Below are 9,316 nucleotides of genomic sequence, written 5' to 3'. Positions count from 1 at the left end.
AGACACTTTAATTAAATTGCTCCTACCATATGAATTCAAGTAATGAATCCCACAGAAATGTTGGGTCAAAGGAAATAAAGATAAAGTGATGAATACATTGAAGCCTTGAACACTCATCATGTTATTTAACCAGTCCCAACAGCACACCTAGCCAAAGAAGTAATATAGCATTGGTTCCATTGATGTAGCTCGTAGAGCAGCGATTTTCAATCCTTTTCACTTCATGGCACACTGACAAGGTGCTAAAATTGTCAATGCACACCTTCAGTATTTTGACCATTGACAAGGCACACCATGCTGCTCGTAGGGGGATCAAATCCTCCAATTGCCCTACTAATAAATGACCCTCATCAAACTCCCACGGCATACCTGCGGGCCATCTGCGGCACACTGGTTGAAAATCGCTGTCGTAGGCTGGAGTATACCACAGCTGAATGATCTCAACTGCATTGTATACTTATGGTGGTTCTGCTCCTTTGAGGTAGAACAGCATCGACACAGCTTCAGAACTTGAGGCATCTGCAAATAAGCAATATCTTCAGTTGGCTGGTGGTGCTTCCCTGCAATGTCCTCCAGTTCTCTTTCTGGTCAGATGTGCAAGATCTCCCTGATTTGCAGGGAAGATGTGTCCGTTCCTCTCGCCTTATACTGCAAGAAGTGCAGCTAGCCAAATGTGGACATGGCTATTCACTTGAATGTGTGAATCTGCCTTACAACAAAGTCAGATCATAGATCTGTCTAGCCCAGGAGTATCAACTTTAGGGTCAAAGGCTTTCTACATTCACCTGCTTCCAATTTTAAAAATAGTGAATGGAGCACAGTTGGGTTTTGGCAGGTCCAATATTGAATCCTGATGGTTTCCAGCCCTGCTGCCTGGAGTTCTTTTAGCTAAGGTTTCAATGGATAAATTGGGGAACCTTCTAAACACAAATTGTGTTCTATCTGTGAAATAATGCTATTTCACTGCAATAAAGAAAAAAAATAAATAAAAGCATCTTGACCGTGGGAACGGCACTGTGAATAGGACTGTGCTATATTAACTGATCAGTTCTATTCCCTGCCAGCCCATACCACATAGCACTGCTGATGGACCATTTGTTGCATAGTATGGTGGGGTACAGCCAGACAGCCCAGGAGACATAAGTAAAAATATTTTTTACTTACCTCTCCAAAAGGCTGCCTGGCATCCAATGGTCTCCCAGGACCGACACCAGCTATTTAGGTAACATAGGTCTGAGGATAGTCAGGGGGTGTGTCGACCTGGGAAAAGGAGGATAGGATCTCAGTGTGCACCACTGCTACCAAGATCCTCCTCCTTCTGCCCCCACACTGCTCCTGTCATTGACACACCTGCTTGGGTTCAGCAGTTCACTGCTGCTGGTGTGAGCTTCCCTGTTCCCATGCCACTGTTAGCGAGTCATCCGCTGTTGGAGCACCTTGTTGCAACGGTGGCTGAGTCCTTATGGTGAGTGATCACAAGAACCATCAGCATAAAGCCACCTTTAGATTGGGTCAAAAGTGCTGTATTGTAGGGCAGGAGGTCTGGTCTAGAGGGTAGAGCCTCCATTTGCCTGAAGATTAACATCCACAAGGTCGCCAGTTCGAGGCCACCGGCACCGTGCGACCTTGAAGCAGCTGGCAAGCTGCAGCTGAGCTGTTCCATCTGCTTGGAGCGTGGGAGGATGGAGGCCAGAATGTTAAACCAGATCGGAGTGTAACAGCTTGAATGTGGTGGTTCTTGAAAGAGAGAACCTTCTTTCAATTTGTAAAAATCCCTGCGTGGATTTAATAAGCCTGCCTGTGTAAACCGCCTTGAATAAAGTCTTGAATAAAGACCAAGAAAGGCGGTATATAAATACTGTATATTATATTATTATATTATTATTACCAGGGGAACTGCATGGCAAATTGTTTAATAAGTGTTTTTCTGGAGAAGTATACAGGATGGCCAGTGCTGCCTTTTTGAGGGGAAAGTATTTAAGGTACAAGGAAACACCACTCAGAAAATAAAACTTGCATTGTGGTTACAGGGGTCAGGAGTTTTGAGCACCTGACGAATGTTTCAGAAAAACCAATGTCTGTAGTTCCATATAGAGACTTCAGGAAAATAGTCGGGAATGTCATGCCAATAGGCTATGTGTATAAGAAGGGATAATACAAGATAATATGAAACACACAACTGGTAACCGCATGGATTAAGCTTGATTGTACTTCCTCTTCTAGCTAATTATGGAAAAGCAATGCCTCCCCAGCAGCAAAGGGTGCTGGTGTGAAAAGCAACCTTTGTCCGTGGTCATATACAAATGTAACAACAAATAATGATTCAAGAAAGAAATAATTCTTTAGCAGGGTGAGGGAGAGAGAGCAAGTCTGTTAACTGTAACTGGCGGATCATTGGCCTGACTTTCTCTGCCCAGGCATGAGTCTGCTCAGGCCTAACTCTCTCTGCCCAGGCATCTCAGGAGATGGGGGCCTGACACCCCCATTTCCTGCACCATCACATGCTAAAGAGAAACAATGAGGGCCATAAGGACCTGGGCTGTATACGGATGGTTGCTGCATTATATCGTAGTATATATTTTTCAGTTTTAATTTGTCCACTTAAAAACAATATATTAGAACAAAGACAGGTAGACATACAGCCCTTTATAACATATAGATTATCATATAAAAAATGACAACCCAATCCTGGGCTTCCCAGCACCGAGGGCTGTAGTGGCACCAAAATGTTTACCGCTGTATCCCATGGGGCTGGGAAACAGTGCCAGAACTACTTGGTGTAAGGAAGCGTATGCTCTTTTATCCCATGTAAGGGCCAGGCGGCCACGATGGGTCTCCTCAAATCTATGCCCGCTATTGAGCGCCTCTCCCCCACCCCAGTGCACCGCTCCGCTGCCTGGCGTTTGCCCAGAGTTCCAAGCAGCTGTCCTCTGTCAGGTGCTGACTAAGTGCAGGCTCGCGCTGAACCGGTGCAGGATTGGTGCAGTGTGTTGCAGGCGTGCCTTACAGCGCATTTGCGCCACTGAGTGCCTGTGGTGGGCTGGCGCGGGCCTGATAGGATCGGACCTTGAATCCCCAGTCTCATTCTTTTTAATTAGCTCTCAGAACCCACCTCTCTTCTTCTACCTTTTCCCCACCTCTCTCATCAGTCCCTTCCACCTAAATGCCAATTACATGAACATTCACACCACCTCACCTCCTATCCTCCATGAAACCTCCACTCACCTGGCCTCATTCCCCACGCCCCACGCTAGCTTGAATGTTCCCCTACCTGAACACAACCACCACCACCACCACCACCACCACCACCCTTTGTTTTTCTCCCAGTCCCAGCACACAACTCATGCCTGGGTTGGTTTCTAAAGCGGAGAAAAAACATGTGAAAGCGTGTAGTACTAATATTCCTGGGAAGGAGGAAGCTCTAAGAGCAGCCTGAGGTGGAGGCTTGCCTATGGCAAGACTGAAGCCAAAGGAAGGAGAAATGGAAACACATTATCAGGACCTGGACTGCACTGTTTCAAGAGAGCCCAGATGAGAGGAAAAACAGTTACAGCAGAACATGTTTAGAATGCTTGCTAACAAACTGTGGTTTGCACAACCCCCAATTTCCAGGCAAAATAGGAAATTGCAGTTTTTTTGCAGACTATGAGTAGATAGTCTGCTTCCCTTGTGCCCCAAGGAGCAGGGAGAGGAATGGAGGAACTGCACAAACCTGAGGTGCATGCTGCTGGTTTATTGTAACGCTTGACTGTGACCACTGAGTCTGAAGCATGCCTGTGGGCCAGTTTGGATGGTACTTTTCTGCCCAGACCTATGACTAGCTCATGTTGTGTGTGTGTGTGTGTGTGTGTGTGTGTGTGTGTGTGTGTGTGTGTGTGTTCTGCCTCTTCCTTCCTGCTTATTTCTCTTAATCATGGTGGTGGGCAATCATCTGAACTGTCCCTCTTCACATGCTGTTATGCCTACTGTAGAGGTACAATGTAGATGACCCCCTCCCCCACCCCACAGTTAACTGGGAAATAAGGGGAGGGGAAGATGCATGCATAACATGGACATATCCAGCTTTACTCCCATGGACCAGCTCAGGGAGGAACATACCTTCCAAATTGGCCCTGTTTCTATGATACATTGGATACAAGAGGGCAAATTGTAAAGGGCATGTGATTTTTACAGTCCAATGGATCAGGTGTTCAGGCTGAACACTTGAGCCCACAATCTTCAGGACTGCTGCCAAGTAAGCGAATAACATAAATTTTTTTTAATCATCTGCATGATTTGCAATCCTTAACTTACTCTTTAGAACTGTAAATTAAATGATCTTTTGGCTTGCTGCACTCTAGACCTAAAATACAAAGAAACATTTGCTTTGTATGAGTGTGTGGGAGTACAGTCTGCTAATTGAACACAAAAGAAAGGATTCACTTTTTTCAAGTTAGCGAGGTTTTTTTTTAGCCCTCCATTCTGTACGGTTGTTAAGGAAACTTCCTTTTATGCACCATAGAGAGCAACACTGATTGTTTTTGTATTTTTTTTTAACTTTAAGAGAGGAGTGACAGATTATATAATAGTGGCTACCACTAGAGGAGGATCTCAAATTTTCCAAACCGATGTGGGGACAGTCTGATTACAGGGTTTGATTTGTGTCTGTCCAATTTCAGTAGCCACTAGTTTGATATATTTTATTTCCTCATCTTCTTCAAAACTGTGGAATATCATTGGGTGGCACCTGCCTAAGATCCAGCTATGTAGTCAAACATCAAATGTATCCTTATCTAATCTTCTTGTGATTCCTTACCCAAAAACAAACCCCACACTCCTCTCCCATATTTTTCTCCCAAGTTCCTCTAATTCAGAGGGACACATAAAGTGTTGTTTGCATACTTTATAAAGTGCTGTACATGCTTATAATTAGGTAGGTGCTAAAGCTTAAATGCACAGGCAAGAGCTAGGCAGAAGTTTGTGTATCTGTTTTCTTAAAATATTAAATAAAGCATTGACTGAGTTGGTGCAATAGTTATGCTTTTATACATATGATTGATGACCTGTGAATCCCCTCTCTCTTTTCATCTCCTCTGGTTAGTATTCTTTTACTTAGGGCTGAGTCATATGTCTTCCCCTCATTTTTCTGTAACCCAGAAAAAGAGCCCACTTTGAAATACTCACTTGATTTTAATGTTTTGGAGGAATTGCACAATGGGTGAAAATGTTTGCCCATTCAGAATAATTCATATGAATAATTCCTTTCACATTGATATGCTTTTGTGATGCCATCATGTATTCATATCTGACTAGCGGAGTGATTAACAGCTCAGTTCTGAGCTTCCCAGTGCCCAGGGCTGCAGCAGCACCAAAAAGGCTACCACTGCCTCCCATGGGGCTGGGAAGCAGCACTTATGGGGCTTATGCTTCCTTTCCCTGTGTAGTGACCAGGCAGCTCCAATGGGTTGCCTTGGATCTGTGCCCGCTATTGAGCAGACACAGGTTTGAGAAGTTCCATGCCAGGTCTCCTGGGCCAGGAGGGTGGATAGGATGCTGTCAGTGCATAGCAATGCAGTAGCCAGGACATATCCTCATCATCTTAATTACTATAATTTGCTAGCTTGCTTCAGATGATGTACAAGGAAATAACTAAAAAGGGGAGGAGTGGGAAAGAGCTATGCAAAGCTATCTCAGACTTCCTGCCCATCTTCAAAGTTAAAACCAACTCTGAATAATTTTTAGGGCACTTACTGTAAGGTCATAGGGAGTTAATGGGAGTTGAATCAAACAAAAAATCAGAACATGTAGGTTTTTAGGGGGGAAAGTCACGTTGTCATGCATGCTGCTGATTTTGAACTGTCAGAGGTAGTGTTGGAAAGTGTCAGTGGCTTCGCTAGGGCAATATGGGGGTGCAGGCTGCACTGAGTGGCGTGCACAGAGGAATGACACCACTACTGGCCAAAAAATTTTAAATTCTTGGTACTTCAAATAATACCATCCCGTTATATATCATTTGATGCATAATTTCATTCAGAACGCAATGAAACAAATCACGTCAAAATAAGTCTGTTCTATGAAAAGTTATAGCCAAAAAACCAGAGAGGCAGGACGATGGTGCATCATCACGCCCGCCACTCAGGGCATTGCCCTGCCTACTGCATGGCAGGAGGTCCATCGTGGGGGTGACATGCTGACCTCCTGCACCAGGTGAAGCAAAACCTAGTGATGCCACTGGAAGGAGTTCTGGCTTCAGCAGGGTCAACCCATCCATGAAGCCAACTGCAGTGGTCTACTCATGCAGCATACTGGTAGGGGACGCCCATCTTGGACTGCCTACTTGCCTCCTCTGCTCTGCCCCTCCTCTTCCTTCCACTACCTGATCAGAAAAGGAAGAGGAGACAGAGAGGACGTGTGGAGGGGAGAAGAGTGCTGAGTTACAACATTGGAGAATGTTGTAGAATGAGCAGAAGCTGGCATGTCATTAGGTAATGGGGCACCACATTTGGCATGTCACCTCAGGTGATAGGAGGTCTTGGTTGTACCCTGGGCTTCAGTATATTGAACGGATACTTCCCTAGCTAGTGGTTCAGCTGCTGAAGTGTTATGGAATGTTTATGAACGTTTCATCAGTTTTTAAAAATAGCTGTCCACATATAAGGCCTAAGAAAGATGAGGCTGTTAGTAGAAAGGGGGGGAAGAGGCCGCACTATCACCATGGTACTAGCTGTTTAGACTCTGTGTGTGTGTGTGTGTGTGTGTGTGTGTGTGAGAGAGAGAGAGAGAGAGAGAGAGAGAGAGAATGCACTCTGTGTGAAAGAGTGATATTTGCATGGGATCTGAGTGTAAAAAAACGTTTTATAGTAGCGAATAAATGGGAAGCAAGAGAGTTTTTGTCTTTTCCTTTTCTTTGCAAAAAGATAATGCACATTCATTTCTTTCCACATTAATTTATTTTTCACATTGGCTCAGTAGCACAGAATTTGAACAAGAACATGCCTACACTGTTCAGCCACATAGGGCACTATCCTCACCAATCCAGCACCAAGGTAAGGGCAATGCAACTCCGAGGTAAGGGAACAAACATTGCTTTACCTTGAGGAGACTTCTGTGACTGCCCCACAACTGCAGGATGCAGCACTTGCCCCACTGGCACAGCTATGCCAGTGCTGGAAAGTTGGTTAGGATTGCGCCCCTATTGTAGCAAGTTAAGATATCCTAAAACAACTTCCGGGGGTTAATCATGTTCATTTGTTGAAGTAAAAACAGCAAAGAGTCTTGTACCATCTTGAAGACTAAACCTGTTTACTTCAGCAAAAGATGTAGTAGACTCTAATCCATTTCATGAGATGCAAGATAAAATGCAAGTATCCTGGAATGCATGAATGCAGTAAGTGCAGAAAACCCAGTTTTCTGCCTCTAGATTGTACTTCATTGCCTGAGGCAGGCCTGCAGCATGCTGCAGGAGTGGTGAGGCCATGATTCTCTGTAGATATGAAATGAGGGTTACTCAATGAATCCCTTGAAAAATATTCTGTTCTGCCTTCTCCTGCATCAAAGCCAACAGATTTCTATCACACAACTAAAGAGACTGCCTTTTCTAGCTTTCCGTGTAATCTGTGTGTGTGTGTGTGAAAGAGAGAGAGAGAGAGAGAGATTTTTAAAATATATAGCAGCCATGTGAAGGAAGATAACACAGATTAGGACCACAGTATGGAGAAGGGGAGAGCTTCCCTCCTAGGGCAAATAGAAATCAGAGACCCTGATCAAAAGTATGGAGTGGGTAAGGAGTTCATGTTCTTCCCTCCATGTCATGGTCTCATTCTCACTTACATTAAACACAGAGAGAGAGAGCGAGAGCGAGAGAGCGCCAAATGACATGATTAATGATCTATAGAAGCCAGGACACAACTTATGCAGATAGTGGCTAGCAGGTTCTCAATGTCTCCCAGTGAATTTTGTGGAACCAAGAAACAGACCACAATGTTATAAATGTCTGGAACACAAATAGAAGGTTTCTCCACTCCTGCTTTAGTGGAGACAGCCACAGAAACAACTTCCTCTTGATTGCAGCAAGGAAGTCCACAGGAGGGTACCGACAATGACTCATGGCATGAGTTACTGCTGGACCATGACAATACCACTTGCTCCAGTGGTGGACTTGGTTGCAGGGAGGGGGGATGTGCCCACTGCTGCTGAGAATGGAAGACCCAGTCCCTTCAACAGGGACCCACAATGAATGCATGTGCACTTAATGGTGCACTTTCCATATTTGTTCCAACCATTATCTTAGGTGCAAATTTTCTTCTATTTTTAAATTCAAAGGCATATATGGAAAACTTCAATTTTTTCCAGTTTTGAGTAATATTTCATAGTTAGCTGCAAGTACTCCAGCAATGTCGTCTTTGAATAACTGATTCTGCAAGCCCTCTGAGCGACCCACTTGGAGGCAGGCTGTGCAGCATGGCCTTTCCCAGTTTGAAGAGACACTTTGCCAACATTCTGAGGCAAAGAGGCAAAGAAGGAAGGCCCATAGCCAGGGAGACAGACCAGGGACAGACTGCACTTGCTCCCACTGTGGAAGGGATTGTCACTCCCGGATTGACCTTTTCAGCCACACTAGACGCTGTGCCAGAACCACCTTTCAGAGCACGATACTGTAGTCTTTCGAGACTGAAGGTTGCCAATACAATACTTCTCTATTAAACAGGTCTTGCTGCAGAATGCATTTGCTGTACCATCTGCTGTTGCTTACGTAGCTTCTTGACTTTTTTTAAAAAAAATTGCTAGTATACAAAGCGATATCAGGAAAAATGCAGCATTTGTTAAGACTTTGAAAGGATTTTCTCAGCATGCCATCATCTCAGCATCTGACAAACAGTAATCTGATGTGGTTTCAGAATTGAAAAAAAGAATATTTCAAAATTTTGTTTTATTCCATACAGAATTTTGCTTGGGAAAAATGTCAACTCTCTTTCTAGAAGGTATTACCAGCTCATTGCAAAATTGCTTCTAGCTCTGTAATATACAAAAAAAAGTCTCTTTTTGTGTTTGGTTTTCAAGATCAGAAAGATCTTTGGAAGATCAGATGTATTGGTATAAAGAAACTGTTTTTTTAATCTGAATATCATTGTAGATTTGACATTTATTCTGAGATTCTTCTCATGCCCAGCCAAGCATGTGACTGCTGCAGAAGCAATATAAGCCTGGGCCAGTTTCCAGCTGTCCTGTGCACTAAACACTTCAAAGAACAAACAGCCCAGTCCTAAGCTTACTAGTGCCCACTGGAGCAGCGGTGCCAAAGTGGCTACCACTGAATTCAGTGGGCGCTGGGAAGCTG

This window comes from Tiliqua scincoides, chromosome 6 (assembly GCF_035046505.1).
Source record: "Tiliqua scincoides isolate rTilSci1 chromosome 6, rTilSci1.hap2, whole genome shotgun sequence".
NCBI classification, from domain to species: domain Eukaryota; kingdom Metazoa; phylum Chordata; class Lepidosauria; order Squamata; family Scincidae; genus Tiliqua; species Tiliqua scincoides.
This window is presented reverse-complemented; position numbering follows the sequence as displayed.